The sequence below is a fragment of the Nomascus leucogenys genome, chromosome 5 (assembly GCF_006542625.1).
Source record: "Nomascus leucogenys isolate Asia chromosome 5, Asia_NLE_v1, whole genome shotgun sequence".
Lineage (NCBI taxonomy): Eukaryota > Metazoa > Chordata > Mammalia > Primates > Hylobatidae > Nomascus > Nomascus leucogenys.
The window spans coordinates 98166150-98187087 of record NC_044385.1 but is presented as its reverse complement, the minus strand read 5'-3'; the positions used below and the strand labels follow the sequence as shown (position 1 = coordinate 98187087).

General features: G+C 37.0%; 2 non-coding genes across 2 annotated transcripts; both read left to right on the top strand.

The window, feature by feature from the left end:
* Positions 1-10317: 10317 nt before the first annotated feature.
* LOC115835296 lies at positions 10318-10427 on the top strand. Its single transcript, XR_004030284.1, has one exon. It is a non-coding gene; the product is annotated as a small nucleolar RNA SNORA68 (small nucleolar RNA).
* Positions 10428-16922: 6495 nt separating this feature from the next.
* Positions 16923-16987, top strand: LOC115835308. Its single transcript, XR_004030296.1, has one exon. It is a non-coding gene; the product is annotated as a small nucleolar RNA SNORD37 (small nucleolar RNA).
* The last annotated feature ends 3951 nt before the right edge of the window (positions 16988-20938 follow it).

Genomic DNA, 20938 nt, shown 5'->3' with positions numbered 1-20938 from the left:
TGTTCTTGTCTCTGAGCTTATTGGATATAGAAAATAATATTTCTCCTTGTTATATCTACCTTTTTTACAACACTTAATTTCCTTTGGACCTAGGGATAAAGAAATAAATAGATACTAACTCTAATGTCTCTGAAATAAATGAGATGTTGCAGAAATCATTAAATCTAGAAAACATTCTTTATGATTTCTAAGGTGAGAACAATAGACATCAAAGAAAAAGAAAATGAGATCAGTGTTACTACGTGTGAGCAATTTGTAAATTCTGACATTACTTTAGTGGTAAGCATTAGGCATGATTAAATATGCAGTTATTTAAGGATGGTTCTTCTTCATTTCTGGAAAGATGTGGCAAGTATTTCACACCTCAGAGAGACTACAACAGATAGTGATAACTGGAGATACTGGAGAAAGACCAGGGCAGACTAGGATTAAAATAAAACTTCTATTACATTTTCTGTTCTTTTGACTCAATTTCTGACCTTTTATTGTTTCTTCCCCATGAAGAGTATGGAATGGTGAAAATTAGATCCTCCAGATACCTATGCTGGGACTTCCTTTATACCTGCTAATAATTATAGTATAAAAAGGAAGACTTCAGGGTCAAATATTAATATTTTAAAGTGTGATGGAAACTTTCAGCAAAATGCAACAAATTATAATTTCCTGAACTTGAATTTAAGGTAAAGGAGGAGAATTGCAGGACTAAGATACCATCTGAAACTTAGATGGGGGGAAAGAAAGGCCTAAACCTGGCTTGCATAGCTTTCCTGGTTCTCCTTGTTCTCTTTAAATCGGCTCACAGTCAGCTGAATTCCTGGCCTAGCCCCTGCCTAACAGAAAAACTATCCTCTTGCCAATGCAAGGCTGTTTCATCTCTGTTCTGGAGCTATTTTTTTTTAAGCCACTTCAGTGAGTGTGGGTAACAGACTGTATTTGTCTAAAATGGTGAAATACATACACACACATACATCTATGTGTAATATATATATTTTGTACATATATATATATAAAGAATACAACAATTTGGAATATATATTATTTTGTATTCTTGTATTCTTTTTATAATATGATATTGATATTCTTCTATTAAAGGATGGTGGATTAGGGTTCTGCAGAGGGACAGAACTAATAGGGTAGGTGTATATATGAAAGGGAGTTTATTAAGAATTAACTCACATGATCACAAGGTGAAGTCCCATGATAAGCCATCTGCAAGCTAAGGAGGTAGAAACCCAGCAGTGGCTCATTCCGAGTCCAAGAGCCTCAAAAGTAAAGAAGTCGACAGCGTAGGCTTCAATCTGTAGCTGAAGGCCTGAGAGTCCTGGCAAACCACTAGTGTTAGTCTGAGAGTCCAAAGGCCGAAGACTCTGGAGTCTGATGTCCAAGGGCAAGAAACATCCAGCAGGGGAGAAAGATGGAATCCAGAAAACTCAGCAAGCCAGCTTATCCCACCTTCTTCCATCTGCTTTGTTTTAGCTGGTCTGGCAGCCGATTGGGTGGTGCCCACCCATACCAAGGATGTGTCTTCCTCTCCCAGTCCACTGACTCAAATGTCAGTCTCCTCTGGCAACGCCCTCACAGACACACCCAGAAACAATACTTTACCAGCTATTTAAGCATCCTTCAATTCAATCAAGTTGACACGTAATATTAACCATCACAGATGGCGTCTGTGTTTCCTTTTCTTGAATCTGGATAGTCCTGTGAATACAGTAGAAGTGATATTGTTTTACTGGTGAAACTAGGTTAGAAAGGCGTGTGTTTAGCTTCTGCCTGGTTCTTTCTTTCTAGATGTTTGTCTTTCAACTCAACCACAATGGAAGAGGAAGCATTCTAGCCCATGCAGAGAGGTCACATGGAGAAAACCATGTGGAAAAAAACTAAGACCCTCAGACAAGTGCCAGCATCAACTGCGAGACACGAGTGAATGAGTCTTCAGTAATTTTAGTCCCTCACCTTTGAGCCATTCCAGCTGACCCTGGGTGGAGCAGGGATGAGCTGTCACTGCCAAGCCCTGGCCAAATTATAGCTTTGTGAACAAAATAAATGCTATCATTTATTAAGCCACTAGGTTTTGGGAAAGCTTGCTCTATAGCAATAATAACTGGAATATCTTCCCACAAAAATATTCTCTCTCTCTCTCTTTTTTTTTTTTTTTTGTTTCAAGACAGAGTCTTGCTCTGTCACCCAGGCTGGAGTGCAGCAGTGCAATCTCAGCTCACTGCAACCTCTGCCTCCCGAGTTAAAGCTATTCTTGTGCCTCAGCCTCCTGAGTAGCTGAGATTATAGGCATGCACCACCATGCTTGGCTATTTCTGTATTTTTAGTAGAGATGGGGTTTTGTCCTGTTGCCCGGGCTGGTCTTGAACTCTTGACCTCAAGTGATCTGCCTGCTTCTGCCTCCCAAAGTCCTGGAATTACAGGTGTGAGCCACCACCCCTGGCCTCTTTCTCTTTTTGGTATGTTCGATTTTTAACTCTTTCTCCTCACCCATGAATGTATTCATTTCCCACTTGAAAAACAAAAACTCTTATGACTCTACTTTCTCTTTCCATTTATAGTCTTAGAAATCTCCTGTTCTTGAATATTCTATACTGGTACCTGTCCTTTTGGAGAAAAATCAATTAGCCAAAAGTGAATTTACTGGAAATGAAATTCATGAATGTCTAATTTGCCAAATATTCCATTTACCACAAAGCTGTTTACCTCAGTTGTTTGGTATAGATTGTAGGTCCCTGGGGGCTGTGGGATGCCATGGCCCTCAGACATTTCCCTACCCCTGTCCTCTCTCCTCTATTCTTTTATTTTCCTTTGCTGATTCTAGCCTTGTTCTCTGATCCCCCATTTGTCCAATTTCTTCTCCCCAACGTCCTCTCTTGGTTCCTTAATCTCTCTTTCTGGCCCTGAATCTGTGTAGTCTTCTCAGCCTCAACCTCCCCCAAGTCAACTTCTCAGGAAACTTCCTCTCCAGGATTGGTGTCATGGGCCATGCATCCTTCTCTCTTTTCCTGGCAAAGGCCTATTCTCCCTAGCATAGCTCCTAATTTGCCTAATTTGTCTGTGTCCCAGCATCAGATGCAAACTGCACATTCTTTGAAATGCTGTTATAAACTCCAAACGAAAACAAGTCAATTAGCAAGTCATAAACCTCTGTAAACTTTATAAATAGATAAAAGGAACATGATTTTGGCAAATTGATAAAATCTGAAAATTTAACACATTGGCAGACTGGTCATCTAGTGAATTGACATAATACTTGGGATCCTCATCAGAGCATGTCCATTCCCTGTGCAGTAGACATTGGTGAGCTGCAGTTACTCAACGAGCAAACTACATGCCTTGCAAGGCATAAGCAGCCCCATCTGACCACTGTGTGTTGCTTCAACCTCTCTCCCACCACCTACCTTCTGTCTTATTAAAGTTCAGGGAACACTGAACTCATTAGTCTTTAGGAAGCCCTTGCACCCCCTTACACCTCTTGCCTCTGTTCCCTTGCACATGCCCTTTCTTCTGTTTGCAAAACCTGTTCTGCTCTTGTTCACTTGGCAAATGTCTTCTGAAGTTTCAAGTCCTTGACTTTCTGAGGCCATGTTGCACATTTAGCTTGTCTGTCATTCACTACTGCCTCTGCGTTTGCACAGCTCTCCATCACCAGCAGAGTGTTTTATCGCAATTGAATGTCACCACTGGACTGTTAGACCTTGGAGGGCAGGCATCATAACTTTCATCTCTGTATACTCACTATCTACCATAGATACTGGCACATAGTAGGCTCTCAATAAATCTTTCTTGATAGAATAGCATTAACCTAGAAAGTATTGCTCCTACAATCTGCTGTTTAAAAATAATTCCTTCACAGAACCAATTTAAAATTGCTCCCTTAGGCTATATAATAAAGAGACATATAAAAAACATAAACATGTCTACAATTTGTTTTAGACTTCTACTAAAATCACAGTTCACTTTTGTGGTCGAAAGCCTCTTGAATGTATATCTGTGTTACTAATTTGTCTTAGTATTAATGGAAGGAAAAAGCTGGTATCTACTAGCTCAAAGCAGGCTTCCTTTTATTAGATATTTTATCAGATAACAGGAGGCATGCCCTCACCCCATACCCATTTTTGTCTTTACTTACAGGGAGCTCAGAGCTATGTTAATTTTTGTGTGTATAATTTTCTCCAAACTTGGATTCAAGTGTTAGCTCTGTTTCTTCTTAGCTCTGTGACCTTTCTGGGCCTTAATTTCCTTATATATAAAATTGGGGGTCATAGCTGGTCAGCAGACTCGCAGAAGTTTTGGAAAACCACATGAAACGTTGTAGGGAGAAACATTTTAGAAAGTGCTATCCAAATATATTACATTTTGATTGTTCTTCCTGAATAACTATCTTAAAAATTATGACCTGTACAACTTAATATTTTTAGTTCCTTCTTTTGCAGTCAGGAAACACAGAAAGGGTTCAAATATAGTAATCATACTCACTTCCATTTCCTACACTGTAGGTGAAAATTTTTAAATCTATATTTTTACGACAGTATTGAACACATATCTTTAATTGTAAGCTTCCTCAAACTATTTTATGATAGCAGACGGGGTATGTTAAAAGTAAAAGTTCAATAAGAAGGAGCTAATTTGCTCCTGACAGGTAATTTCATAGGAAACTACAGATACTTATGAACTAATTCTATATAATAATAATAATAACTCATTTATTAATTATTGTGGGCCCAATTCTGCACTAAGTGCTTAAATACATTATCTTTATTTTTTTATTTTTTTAACAACAAAAAAAGTTGTTGCCTTTTATCTGTGTACTTTAAAGAGAAGGAACTGAGGTTTAAGAAGTTAAAGAAGTCACATGGAGCTGGCGCCATGCCTCATGCCTGTAATCCCAGCATTTTGGGATGCCAAGGTGGGCCGATCGCCTGAGGTCAGGAGATCAAGACCAGCCTGACCAACACTGTGAAACCACGAAACCACGTGGTGGCACCTGCCTGTAATCCCAGCTACTTGGGAGCCTGAGGCAGGAGAATCGTTTGAACCTGGGAGGCGGAGGTTGCAATGAGCCGAGATCGCACCATTGCACTCCAGCCTGGGCAACAAGAGTGAAACTCCATCTCAAAAAAAAAAAAGATATATATATATATATATATATATTCTACTTATGCCACTATTCATATTCCTTTAGTAATAAGTTATTTACTGCCCACTTTTACTGTTCAAGTCTACTGTATCTTATACTATACCTAGTTTGGATACTCTTGATCATATATGCATTATTGTATGATTTTTTCATAATTATATTTTAAAATTGGGTCCAGTGATAATCATTCTCATTTCCTGAAAAAAAGTTAATAATTGTGTTTTAAAAATATTTTATAATATTCTTGAACTACAAATTAAAAGCAAACCTTTAAATGTGATCTTGCCTTCAGATAAGATACCATTTCTACTAACCTTGAGCTAATAAATCTATCGGACTCAGGTTGCCCACAATGGGTTCATTCTTTTTTTTTTTTCTCATTTTTGTTTGGATTGAGATTTGCTCAGTTTTTTGGGCAAAGAACTTAAGAGACTGTACAGACAGATGATCTTTCCTTATAGTAAGACTTTAATTTCTGAATATAAGTAAATCCCTATTACAAAAAGTCCTTTCAGTTTACAGAGTGATTCACAATTGGATCTCTTGAAAGTCATCTTCTTTAAAGTCATTAAAATATCATTTGATTTATAAACAATGAAAGATCGTAAATATTAGTGAAGTGTGAGACACCTGAACTAATGTTGGGCAGTGTTGGGAAATATATCAAAAAACAATATTTGGTCTTTTAAAAATCTTGTGTAAATTGTTTTACAGGACAAAATCTTGTATATATACTAGATATATATGATTATTTATGTCTGTTATATCTCAGATCACATCTAATTTTGCTTGACTATCAAACAGAAAATTGAATATGACTTGAACTTTTAATTGAGCCTCTAATTGAATGCTGGATTTATTTGGGTAAATATTCCATCATTCATCAAAGAAGATATTTCTCTTGTATGCAGAAGATGTCATTGTTCAAAAAGTGATCCTAGACTTGACCTTATCTGTTACCTTTTGTTAGTCTTAAGTCCTTTCTTTCATATTCGTGTATCTTACAATGCTTAGCAACGTGTCTGACATTAACAGCGTGGCTAAAAACTTGATAAGTTTTAGCCATTCATCTCCTCCTTCATCTCATAGCACACTTCAACTCCAAATCATTATCATTTCATGTCTATTATAACCTTCTAATGTGTCTCCTTATCTCTCCATCCTGTAGATTAATATCAGAAAAATAGTTTCAAAAATACAACATCCCATCCTGGGTAACAAAGTGAGACTCCGTCTCTACCAAAAAATAAAAAAATTAGCTGGGCTTGGTGGTGTGCGCCTGTGGTCCCAGCTACTTGGAGGCTGAGGCAGGAGGATCACTTTAAGCCTGGGAGTTTGAGGCTGCAGTGAGCTATGATAGCACCACTGCATTCCAGCCTGGGTGACAGAGTGAGACCTTCTTTCAAATAAATATATAAATAATTAAATAAAAATGCAACTTCACATATGATATCTTTCTAGTAAAGGCTTTCAGGGGCTCTGCACAATGCCCCAAACCTGTTAACTTCTCTCTTATTTAGCATTTATCTGCTTCCCAACCTTCTGTCCCACTATCACACTATGTCTCTGCATGGGTCCTCTGCTGCAGCCTAACTGGTCTATTCATAATTTCTCAAACCCAACCTGCATAACTTCATGGCTTCTTTTCCTTTGCCTACAATTCCTTCCCTTCCTCTCCACTTAGCTCAGTGCTCTCCTTCCTTCTGGCTCATTTCAAATTCCTCCAGCAATTATTGTTACTCCAGCAAGTGCCCCTTTACTTCACATTTGCTGTTATAAAGTGTAACTAAGCTTTTTTTTTTCAATATATGCTTGGCATCCCCCAAGATATTACATGTTGCTTGAGGCAAGGATCACATCTTATTTTGCTTTCTACTTAGTAGGTCATCAGTAAGACATTGTGAGTGGTAATGATTCTCTCTTCTCACTAGAGTCAGAAATGTCTGGACTTACAGAGCAGTTTTTATAAGCTGCTTTCTTTGGCTTTCTTTGCCAAAGAGGTGTATGTATAAGTATGTGGCTTTATCACTCTGCCTCAGAGCACTCCGAGCTCCTTGTTTACCTCTGGGAGCAGAGGAGGTCAGGCCTGGTTAGTGTTCCCTGGAGCTGTCTCCTCTCCTGTATGTTTGGAGCTGAAAAGAATCTAAAGTTAACCAGGCCAGTAGTCACAGCTCATTCCTGTCTCCTCTGAAGTATTTTGTTAAGAGGTATCTTATCGACCTTGTTGTCTTTCTTGAGGATTCTTACCCTCCTTTGAACTCCTGATTTTAGTGTTACCAAGCAATTAAAATAGAATTCTTCCTCTCTTTCTGAACTACCTCTGATAGTTCTTAAAAGAGAGAGAAAAAAAGGCAAAACTTATATAGGGAGGCTTTTGAACTATTATTTTATTTTCAATTATTCCAGAAAGCACAGTCAAATAGAAAATTTATATTTACAATAGTTCCCTACCCCATATGTTTGGTAAAACTGGACTGTTTGTTAATTACATCCAGTTATTTCACTAGTAGAAACATCCAATTTAGAAACATTTGACTTTATACTAAAGAAATAAAATACAATGGAAGAGAAAAAAATGCTTTAATATACTCATAGCCTTTTATTGCTTCAGTGAGCAGGTGAGGAAGAGAAGCAATTCTTTATTTCCAAATTATAAAGTACGATCAAATTTGAAGCTGTGAAAATATTGAACTTTTGCTGGAAAAAAATAAATGATTTGAAGCCCTGGTGATCACACAGAGAATCCAGACAATTTGACAGCTATGAATTTATCTCACTTGTGAATGAATAACCTTTGTAACTCACTTGGGACTTAAATATTCCAAACACATTTCCCTGGAAACACTTCAAAAGGCATAGTTCATTTCTGTCTTTACCAAACAGCCCCTTTGGTTACCTTTAGTTTGCTGGCTTTGTGGTTTGAGTAAGGACTTGAAAGTTTGAAAATTAACATAGTTAAAGGTTGCCAGTGGGTTTTGCTCCTATAATAATAAAACAAGATTAACTCTTTGATTATTTTGTGGTTTAAACAGTTTCTTTTTTAACCTCTGAAATAAGAGAACTACACTGACATTATTTACAAAATTTCCGTTCTGTACCTGAGCTAAAGTTCAATATATTTGTATTTAAAAGAGGACACATTTCCCCTAACATACATGTAGCAGACCAGAATTACATGATTTAGTTGAATTCCACACAGTGCTTAGAGACTTGCTGAAAACAAATTATTTTTTTAAAGATAGATCCAGGACTTTAGGTAAAGTGTAATAATAGTTTTAGAGAGTTTCTTGCACTATTATTTAAGAATCAAAACTACAAATGCACTTCCAGCATGGTGCTAAATTCGGAACCTTGAGCATCAAACAGTCCTGCTTCGAGGTTCTTAGAACTGATTAATTTTTTTCTTGCCCCACTCCACATAGCAGGCACATGCTGAATATTGTTGATGCAGTAACATTCCTGTCAAATGACATGTCAAACCTGTTCCTAACTGTCATTATAAGACTTAAAAATAGTGCATGAAAGTATAATTAAGACATTAGTATTCAATTAAAAACATGTCTATTTGGTAATCCCAGTTACTCAGGGGGCTGAGGTAGGAGGATTGCTAGAGCCCAGAGTTCTAGACTAGTTTGAGCAACATAGTAACACCCCATCTCAAACATATATATGTGTTTATTTAGGGTAGTCTTGAAATGTTCTTCGTGTTTAAGACCATAGACTGCACTACTTTACTGTTACTGCGTGGGAAGAGTTCATGGAAAAAGATGAACTTCAGCTTCTGTGAGAGAAGAGGTTGGTCCATTGCAGATGTGATGATGTTTCCAGAAATTGACATAGAAAGATTATGGTCAAAATAAAATTTTAAGCTTTAACTTTTAACAGCTGAGATTTAACCCACGTTTACTTATTTTTGCCCTCGTTAAAAGAAGCTATTCATTTTCATAAAATTTGTTTTATAAGCCGTTTTATTTCAAAAGAGATGTGTTTTTTGTTTCTTTGGTAAAGAAAATGGCTCAGGGCAAGCATGGCTTTTCTCCTTTTTGCATCTCATTTTAAAGGATCTTTCCTGGAAATCTGGCAAACTCTTGGACAACTTCTACCACATTTTCTTCCCCTTCCTGGCAAGGGTCTCTGTCTTCTGTTACTCCATGCTCACTGGTAAGAGAATTTCTACCATCATCTTTACTTACTGAGAACTAAATCAACATTTGCAACTTTTGCCCTAGCTTCACTCCTGTAATTCCAATGACACACTTAGATGCATAAATATGTTTGAAACCGTACCCCTTCTCCCTGGTTATCTACTCTTAAAGTCAGCTTCTCTCGTTGGCTGTTCTCTTTCGGTTCATGACACCTTGAGATAGTAGGATGAATTTTTCTTTGCCAGGGATAATTTTGTTGCAAGACATAGATACCAGTTTAAACTAGGTTAAGCAAAAGGAGACATGTGAGGAAGGATATAGAGTATTGGTATGAACTACAGGCAGGAAGAGCTGCTGGATCTCACTAGGGAGCAGGGAACTGGTCAAGTAAGCCAGACGAAGGCAGGTACTCCCTCCTCTGTAGTTTTAAGTGGTGTCTTGTCATTTTTTTTTTCTGCATATCTGCCAGTTTCTTCTTCTCCTCCACCTCCTCCTCCTCCTCATTCTCCTTTCTTCCCTCCTTTACTCTTCCTCTTGCACCCTCTTTAGTCTATTATATTTACATAGCATCTTCATAGAGTCCCAAAAATGTCTCTCTAAGCCCTGAGTCTTCCAGGACCTGCAGCTGACACTCTTCCAGATTTCAATTCCAGATTTCTGGGTTTGCATGGTCCAGAATGGGCCCCATGCAGTCTTCATCACCCAGCCCAGTTCAATCCATGCTTGATCAAAGGAGGAATGGATGATTCAGTATAAGTATGAGGAACTATAAGGAGCCATGTTCCATAGCTGAGCAGGAGCACATGAGCCTAGTAGCACCTTTAAATTATCTACTAGGTAGTCGAAAGAACATTTTGTATCATCCTCCAAGGGGATAATGTTTACTATCAGAGGTTCCATTTCTTTATTTCCAGGATGAACATGTTTTGCAAATTAATTTTAGTGTGCTACACAAATGTAAGATGCTGTCTTAGTCATTCAGGTTCTAAAGTTTGATGTCATGGGTGTTCTTTGCCTCCTAGATCTTACCAGTCACCATTGTTTGTCAATTATTTCTTCACAATGTCTATTGAAGGATCTCATCACCTTTAGAGAGCTGTGGTCGTGCCCCTTAAAGTGGATTTGGAGGTTTTATACCCCTTGTGGCAAGTTCCTGCTGGGACCAGCAGCTGCAGCCACTTGGTCCCCAAGTCAGCCCCAAGTTGGGGTCCTCAGGCAATTGCTGTGCCTGACAGGATGTGCGAGGTCATTGAGCAGGCACTTGATAGGTTTGCCAAATGCCCAGAACCTAATGAATGCAGTAATCTTGTCTCCTCCCCATTCTACAGACCAAGAAATGGGTGCCCGACACTGTACCTGGGTCCCCTAAATTCAGATCATGAAGGTGGAAGAGATCTTGGCCAGCAAGTGCCATTGGCTACCCACCAAGCAGTTCCATAACTCCAAGATTAAGTTCCCACTGTCCTACTGGGTCGCACATCGCCAGCACAAGCTACACTCCACCACCAAGAGATCCAACACCTTCTTCTAGGTGCAGGGCCCTCTCACCCTGGGTCTGCCAAAATAAACTCCTCAAGAATGCCGAAAACAAAATCCACCATCACACAAATGTTTCCTGATTCCATTTCTTTCCCAGATCCTTCCTTCTACTGGTACCAACATTCTTGCTGAGCTTCTTATCATCTTCCCCATTTCTCCTATTATAGAAGCTTTTTAATTTTAATTATTCATCCTACTTGTAGTCTCTTTTTTTGCCAATTCATCATTCATATTGCTGACAAGTTGGTCATAAAGCACTCCTTCAATCTTGTCATTCTCCTACTTGAAGACTTCAGTGACTCCCCACAGCCTACCAGAAGTCTAAATGGCTTATTTTGACAGTGTAAGACCTTGACCATCACTGCAACCTTTGCAGACAGCTCTAACTATTCACTTCCCTGGCTTTGTACTCCAGCTAAACTCTGCCCTAACCTGCCTTGAACTTTTCTAATTTTATGCTTTTGCTTAAACCAATTTTGCTGGCCTGAAATGCACTCCTTTCTCTCTGCCTCCATAAATCCCATCCATCATTCAAGTCACAGTGCAAGTCCTTTCTTCTTTCTGAAGCCTTCCAAATTCAGTCCAGCCCAAGTGATGCTGTGTGCTCTTAATTATAACTCTGAATTAGTATTTTTTGCCTGTCCCATTCATTTAACAAGTCCTCTACTTCCAAGAATATAATTCTGTTATGCCATGCAACTTAAAAACCTTTCAATGGTTTTGTTTCTTCAATTAGATTATACATTTCATGTGGCAGAGACATTTCTTCTATCTTCCTCATGACACCGATTACCATACCTTACACAGAGCAACAGCTCCTAAAATACTAAACATTAAGACAGAAATATCTTCAGAGAGTTTTCCACAATGCTGAATATATATCAACCTGCTAAAACTTGGTTGATTTTTTATTTTAATTTGTTGTTCTTACACTATTTGTATTTTAATTCATTCTTCTCTAAAATAAATAAAATTTATTTTAATTTTTTTCATTTCAAATAAAGCAAAAAAAGTTAATTTATAGACTTTAAAAATAGGAATTATTTTATATTAACATGGAAGTTATAGCTTTCAGGTTGCAGTACAACTTTAGTCGTGGTTACAGTTGTAGTTTCAGTTTTCAGGTTGCAGTGTGAAGGGTAGAAGTGTGAGATTGTTGACTGACTCCTAGTATCTTATTATCTGAGTAATAGAATAGGAGGAGAACAGAATTGATTTCCAGGCACAGAAAAATGTCCTGTGACTTACAGGGCTAGGCAGAAGGGAAGGAATATGTCAAATGTTAAAATGCAGTGGCCTGTTGCCAAAAGAAATGCAAAGCAGCATTAAGAATGCTTGGGTGACCTGAAGAGTGAACTGCTGGTTCTACAAGTTTCTAATGGCTTAGGACAGGGTTTTTGTCATGGGGAGAAGGTAGTCTTTAACTTCTCCCTCATCGCAAATTTCCACTCAGCTTTCTGGGAACTTTTTTCTATTTTTTTTTTTCCTATGGGAATGCATCTTTGATATATTTGGAGTAAATGGAATAATATTTATTTGGAAAAAAGAAGCTTAGCATTTAATTTGCTTGTTTACTCAGTAAATTGAAGACTTGATGCACTAAATACCAACAATAGATATAATTTCTTGTATCTCATGGGGAGAAGAGTATAAAGCAAAATGTAACTATAACCATAAGACCATAAGAAATCAGATTTAGGAACTGAGATATTTCTGGTATAATTAGAGGTAGATGGGGTTATTTTGATTTTATCTGTGCCTACCTTTCTTAAAATTATACATGTGGGCATATGATCTCTTTGAAAGAATCTTCTGATGTTAAAATCATATTTGTCCTATCAATTAGAATTTGTCCTTTCCTCTTTGAATGTGTCATTTCTTTGAAATAATTGTTCTAAGGCCTCTTTGGTTTACTAAGCTTTAATTGTATTTGATATCTCCTTAATGTAACTTACATTTCCCCAAATTTGTATCTTTTTAAAGCCATGCAGTTCTGAAAATACTAATCCTGGTCATTCATTCATTCTACATTCCAATGAGTGTTTGCTATGTGGCAGGCACTGCGTTGGAACCAACGATAGAGTACAAATCATAGAATCACAGAGCTCTAACATCAGAAGCAATTGTTTTTAGTGTTGATATCCTTCTCTTCACAATGACAGAAGCAAAATTGAAGAGTTTAAGTTTCCAAGGGTCTTCAGCAGTGGGCTTATTCCTCCTAGACCCTCTTGAAACTATGAATGCTTCTTAAGTCTTTTTGTTAGTCTTTGACAATTTTAAAGAATATGTTTCTTTAAAATTGGAGCTTATCAGAAAGCTCTCTCCTCATCCATAGTGATTTCTTTACATAATAACCTTTAAAATTTTTATAGAGCTATGTCATTAATACAATTGCTATCAAAGCTTAGAATATAGCAGAAAAAAATGCGCATGGTATATAATGTCATGCAATATGAAGGTGCCATCAGATAGAAAGGAAGTAGAGCTAACAAATGCCAAACAAACAAGTATGTAGCGTTTACATCTTTTTACAACTGGGAAAAGAACTAGGGAGATGGGGGTGGGGATAGGGCATGGTGGTTAGGATTTGACTCCAGGTTTTTCTAAATACAAACACAGTGCTATTTCCACTGGGTGCCATATCTCCAAGGTAGCCGCATTTGGACAATTTACCTGTCAGGATCACTTGTGTCCTATTTCCTATTTTTGAAGCCACAAAATTGTGATCTTGACACCCATAGGTCCTTATAATTCTTTTATTAGGAGACCAAATATGATAGCAGATGTTCAAAAATGCCTAGAAGAAGATTGTTTGGACATAAAACTGGGCCTGGTGGTAAAAATGTAACAGGTGCATCTGAAAAAGAAAACAAAGAGAAGAAAAAGAAAAGCATTCTTCATTTAATAGAAAAAAAAACCCAAACCTACTTTAGGCCTAAGGAGAATGATTGGCTTAGCATACATTCATTTAACTAATTACAGAAAATATAAATATGTTTTTACAGCATAAAGGTTGAGTCGACTTGGCATGGAAATTTTAGAAAAAATATACAGCATTTGCCGTACTACCTTTAATTAATTACTATTATTTTACAGTTGGAAGGTGGACATTTTTAATAAAAAGTTGATGAAAGAGAGAACATTTGGCATTATTACAAGATTTGAAGAAGCAGATTCCTATTCTTTCTGCCAAAAAGTATTTAGGACTGATTCCAGCTCATTCTTTCAGCCAAACACCTATATTTTAAGTTTATCAATATTTTCAATGTTTCAGAGCAAGTTTGAAATTACCACCTTGATAACCTGGTACACTTAACTGAAATTTTTATAATCCTAAAACAAAATCTGTAGCAGAGTGTAACTTTTTTTCTCTGTTATTTGCCTATCTCCTCCTTCACAGTTTGGATGGGAGAGAACATCCTGATAATGTTCAGAGCTGTTGTAGAGAGTTCTTTGGTTCACAGTAGAATGAGAAAGAGACTAAAAGTGATAGACATAAAACTGAAACAGTGATCTGATCCTGTATCATTCTTCGTCTCTAATAATCCGTATGTATAATTTCAAGGGCTTTGGTGCATTTATGGGTGTTTATGGACTTTACAATGAAAAAAGTCAAGAATATTTGAGCCTCCTTCGATAGCAATATACCTAAACTTATTAAGCTGTGATAAATGCATTAAGAAAAGTATCTAGTCAAATACCTACACACATAATAAATTTAAAAATATGTCATAATGCTGCAATTTGTAAAGCTGAAAATCTTCTTGGTTTTCAACTTCCGAGTATTTCGGTGCATCTTCCTCTCGTATAAAGCTCAAGGGTATACAAGTTTCAGCGATCACAAAACAACTTGAGGGTTAAGCATATCCAATTGGCTTTTTAAAAAGATGACGTAGAAAGCTTAGAAGATCAGTTCTCTTTCATTCCACCAGACATTGTGCCAGTTGTTCCTTGAGTGATCATTCTAATTGTATAAGGATATCTTTTATTTTTAAGCCTAGTCCACTTCTGCTTTAAGTACTATGAAAAAAATTCCTTATTTTTTGGTGATGTTGGTTAACTTTTAATTACTCTTCCTTTCTATGGTTGATCTCAGAATTATTTCATTGTAACACATCACTAAGTAATAACTGTTATCTACAGGCTGCATCTGCCAGAAGATAACCAATATTGTTAGTCTACATTGCCAGAAGTTTAAATTCCTTATCCTCAAGCAAAATTTCATAAGGGGACCCTCAGTATTTTTCTAAAAATCATCCATTTTTGAAGAGGTAAATAGCTCTTCAGATATCTTTTTAATGTAAATGAATTCTTCTGTACTTTTTAGTAACAACTTCAATGGAATATAGGGAAATACTGTACAATTTACTTCTATAAGCGTACAATTCAAATTTTTTAGTGTGTTCACTGAGTTATACTATTATCACCACTGTCTAATTTCAGACCATTTTCATCATCCCAAAGAGAAACCCTGTACCCATTAGCAGTTACTCTCCATTCTTCCTTCTCCTACATCTTGGCAACCACAAATGTACTCTCTGTCTCTTTGGATTTACCTACTAAGGATATTTCTGACAAATGATGTCATCAAATATATGGCTTGTTATATCTGACTGTTTTTAAAAAAATTCAACATAATGTTTGTAAGGTTCATTCATGTTGTAGCATTTATCAATATTTTATTCCTGGCAGGGCTTACAGGTGGCTCATGCCTGTAATCTCAGCACTTTGAGAGGCTGAGGCAGGCAGATGACTTGAGCCCAGGAGTTCAAGACCAGCCTAGGCAACTTGCAAAACTCTGTCTCTGTAAAAAATACAAAAAATTAGCTAGGCGTGGTGATGCACGTCTGTGGTCCCAGCTACTAGGGAGGCTGAGGGGAGAGGATCACCTGAGCCTGGGAGGTTGAGGCTTCAGTGAGCCATGATTACTCCACTACACTCCAGCCTGGGCATCAGAGTGAGGTCCTGTCTCACAAAATTTTTTTTTCATTCTTTTTCATGGCTGCATACTATTTCATGAGATGCATATACTGCACTTTATTTTTCCATTCATCAGTTGATGGACATTTGAGTTCTTTCCACTTTTTGGATAATGTAATTAATGATGCTATGAACATTTGTGTACAAGTTATTTTATGTAGACATATGTTTTTAATTCTTTTGGGTATATGCCTAAGAGTATTAATAGAATATCTGGTCATATGCAAACTCTGTGTTTAATTTTTTGAGGACCTGCCAAACTGTTTTCCAAAATGGCTGCGTTTTATAATCTCACTAGCTTTGTGTGAGGGATCCAATTTCTCCACATCTTCAGGCAGACTTGTTCTTTTCTATAGCTATATATTTGTATCTGTGGGGAAGCAGCTCCACATTACATTTATTAAATATTTAGTAAAGCATCTCTACTTTTGTGCATCTCTGTTTCCATGATTATTGCCCATTCCAACGTCATCTCGTTTTTGAACAACTGCAGCAACTCTTAAATGCTTCCTTCATGATATCCTTATCTATACAATAGTCACAGAGAGCTTTTAAAAATGTATGTGGCAAACACAAACGTTATTTCAGAAAGCACATGTGCTAGAATTTTTTCTGTGAATACTTCTGTATCTGCAATAAAACATCAGTAAAACCAAAGTTTTTCAGGCTCTTTGAATTTAGATTTATATTTCTTTTAAATGTATCTCTGAGTTTTGATTTGCTTTAACATTGGTGTGGGAAGTTGTGGTTCATTTGGGTTTATCTGCAAAACATTTAGATTAAAACGGCAGTAAAAGTCAAGCATTTATAAGATACTAATAGCTAACTTTTATTGAGTACCTACTACGTACTGAGCAGTCACCTAAGTACTTTCTGTATGTTTAACTCATTTATTCCTCATAAAAATTCTGGTAAGGTATTATTAAACTTATTTCACACTACAGGGGAATAGAGGGACAGAGAAATTAAGTAACTTGCCCAAGGTCACACAGCCAGTAAGTAGTAGAGTCAAGATTCTAACCAAAAAATCTGGTTACAGAGCTGACATTGGTACCCACCAAACTATCCTGCCATTTTGTCTTACTTATCGTCTGAAATATATAAGACTTAAAATAGTAGGTGACGACCAATTTTTTTTTACTTTGACTTGATGTCTATTGAAGAAATCTAGCATCTGAGACTATGGGGAAAAAAAAGAAAAACTTTAAAAAATTAAAAAATTAGAAGTTAATCATTTTCTGGTGTTCAGTAGGGTAGTTTAAAATATTCACACTTTTATTAATTTTGAATAATATCACCATGTCCAATTATAAGGTTGTATATTTTAAACATCCATGTTTCTATAATACCACCTAGAGGTTTACAGAATTACTTCTGCTGTGCTTAAAAACAACAGCTTGAGCAAAAAAGTATTGGACAACTTAAAGGATAACTTCTAAAAGACATTCTTAGAAAAATAACGTTTTCTGAAATGTACACAATAGTCAATGTCATATTATGATATTGTCTGCCAGTTCACATGCTGCTCTTTCCTCCATGTACATCTTTTAAACTATCTAACAGAGCACTGTGTGTTTCTGAACATTTACATTCAATTTGTTAAATGTCACTGGGGAAAAATAAAACAGAGAGGACATCAGCTAATAATGTACTTTTACATTCCGTCATCCTATGCATGGTTCCATGTCTCACCATGCTGACCTAATTTGCCATGACAGGAACATGGCCTTGATTTCAGAACATTCCAACTGTGGCAATCACTAAACCTTATTGGGAATTTTTGCCCCTTTAGCAAATTGAACCAGATTGCTTTTCTCAGGACCATTTGAGATGGGTATCTGTGAGCAAGGTGGGTGGGCTATGATGAAGAGTTGAGAAATGGAGATTTTATATTACAAATATACTGAAGCTTTATGCAAATGTATATCATTACAGGATGACTGATTTTTGCTGTGAAGGTAGATTTGGGGAGAAAAAATTTAAAAAGCATATTTTATTAATACTTCCTAATGTGTGGCCTGGGGCAAACCTCTTTCCTGAGTTTCCTCAAGTCTAAAATGAGGATGATAATGATAATATCTATATTTCAGAGTTTATCAGTTAGATGAGGATTCACTCTAAGCATTTAGAACAATATCCAGCATTCAAAAAATACAAATTCTGATTGTTATCATTTTTACTTTAACATTTTTGAAATAAAAATTATTCTGTGTTTATAAGAATAATTTATCCTTAAATTCTTTGGCTGGCTGATCAACTGTAATATATAGATTGTATTATATTTCTATAACAACTTATGGTGCACCAGTACTTGATCATAGGCATATAATTTGTATGCGTGTCTCAGGCCTCAGCAGCCCACAGGTAAAAGTGTTGTTTCATCACAAGATTAATAGTGGGCTTTTGACAGTGCCTGGCCCCCATCTGTTTGCCCAGGATGTCAGTTCCCATGCTTTTACATTTATTCTAGTAGCTTCACATGTTAGGATAAGTTTTGTTCACCATCTCCTGTGTGAACTTCTTCATCAAGGGTCCTCACTAGTCCCCACACCAGAAGCCCTTGGGAGACTGATGTACTGTCCGCATGTGTGCCACCTGGAGCCCTCAAAGACATGGGACATTGATGTGGACAAGAATGTCTGCCCCCTCAAACCCCAAATGTTTCTTGGGTCCCTGAAGGGGCCCTACCTGAGCCCGGAATCTCACACTGGGTTTATTGTCTCCCTAGACCTCTCACATAGGAGAGTATCTTGCAGATACTGAACTGGAACTTTAAAAATTCCCCTCTTTGAGTCATATTACCATCAAGATTTGAACATTTTACCTTCAAGTATAAACCGAGAGAGGGAGAACCCTGATTCTGCCTGGAACAGAAGAATTTAGTCAGCATTCATTTTTTGAGCTCTTTAGTGAGGCTGTGGCTTTGTAGGGAGGTCTCTAAATAATGCTTTTCTGAAAAAAAGAAGTTAAGTAGTGGGCCTGGAGACTGGAACAGTAGTTCTCAAATTTTGGGTCTCAAGATGCTTTTTAACTCTTAAAAAATTATGGGAGACCTTAAAAAGCTTTTGATTTATGTGGGTTATTGATATTTACTTAATAGAACTTTAAACTCAGAAGTTATAAAATAATTGAATATACAGTCATGTGTCACTTAATGATGGGGCTACATTCTGAGAAATGTGTCATTAGGTGATTTCATCATTGTGGGAATATCACAAAGGAACTTACTCAAACCTAGATGGTGTAGCCTATTACATATCTAGGTTATATGGTCTAGCCATTGTTCCTTGGCTACAAACTTGTACAACATGTCACGCTACTGAATACTGTAGGCAGTTGTAACACAATGGTAATTAATTGTATATCTAAATATATCTAAACATAGAGCAGATACAGTAAAAATATGGTAGGAAAGATTTTTAAAAAGGACACATTTGTGTAGGACATTTAGCAGGAATGGAGCTTGTGGGACTGGAAGTTGCCCTGGGAGTCAGTGGGTGAGTGGTGAGTGAATGTGAAGGCTTAGAACGTTACTGTCCACTATTGTAGACATTATAAACAGTGTACACATAGGCTACACTAAATTTACTTAAAAACTTTTCTTTCTTCAATAATAAAATTACCTTAGCTCACTGTAAATGTTTTACTTTGTACACTTTTACATTATTTTATAACTTTTTAACTTTTTTGTATTCATACTTAGCTTAAAACACATTGTACAGATGTAAGAATATATCTTCTTTATAACCTTATTCTATAAGCTTTTTTCTACTTTTACAATTGTTTTTCTTTGTAAACTTTTTTTTTGTCAGAAACAAAGACACAAAAACACACATTAGCCTAGGCCTGCACTGGGTGAGGATCATCAATATCACTGTCTTCCACTTCCACATCTTGTCCCACTAGATGGTCTTCAGGGGTAATAACATACATGGAGCTGTCATCTCCCATAACAAGGCCTTTTTCTGGAATACCTACTGAAGGACCTGCCTGAGGGGCTGTTTTACAACTTCTCTTTTTTTCTTTTTGTAAGTAGAAAGAGTATGCTCTGAAATAATAACAAAAGTACAGCATAGTAAATACATAAACTGGTAACCTAGTCATTTGTGATCACTATTAGTATTCCATACTATACATAATTGTACATGCTGGACTCTCATACAACTGGCAGCACAGTAGGTTTTTTTGCACCAGCTTCACCGTAAACACCTGAGTGATGCATTGTGCTGCAATGTGATGGCTACAATTTCACTAGGCAATAGGAAATTTTTCGGCTTTATTATCTTATATGACTACTGTTGTATATACTGTCCATCATTGACTAAAATGTTATGTGGTGCTTGACTGTAAGTTGACTTTAAAATATCAATGATATCAATAAAAATCAATAATAAACTCATTAACATGTTACCATAAATATTTTTCTTTTAAAAAACTATATTTTCCGAAACCAGAAAAAAATTAGAAGAGTGGCACTGCTTAATATTTTGCAAATGTCTGGCTTAATAGAAAGCACCTAGATTCTCATGTCTTCTGTGTTCAGTGTTTTAAGATATCACACATCATGTAGCTTCTGGAAAATGGCACTGTATGAGTGTAAAAGAATGAGAGTGAAAAGGAAAGTAACGTTTTAGTATATGAGAATGGTTTTGATCTTGCAGACCTCCTGAAAAAGGCTTACAGGCCCCATGTTGAGAACTTCTCTACTGCAGCTTGAGTAACTTATTCCCTGGGGAGATCTCAGGCTACTATTTAGAGAAAAGCTGTCCTCGCCAGTCGTGGTGATTGTGGAAAGAATAAGCGGAGAGCAAGGTAGAAGAGGCAGTGGATGAATACATCCTAATCTCCTTCTGGACCCAAATCCAGCCTTTGTGACTGGGGGAGTTAGAGGAAATCATAGTAGTGGAGATGGAGTGGCCCTGTGACTGAGGGCTGTGGGGCAGACCTCTTGGGACTAGAACCAAGGGGGAACCATAGCCACTTCCCAGGGCTTCTTGGCATCCATAGGTGCTGATGAGCTGGGGCCTAATTGGCAGGGACAACTCCAGTCTCTGAATGGTGAGAGAACTGAGCATAGGTGCTAGTGGGGCCAGCTACCAGGCATCTGAGATGTACTGCTGGAGGATAAGTG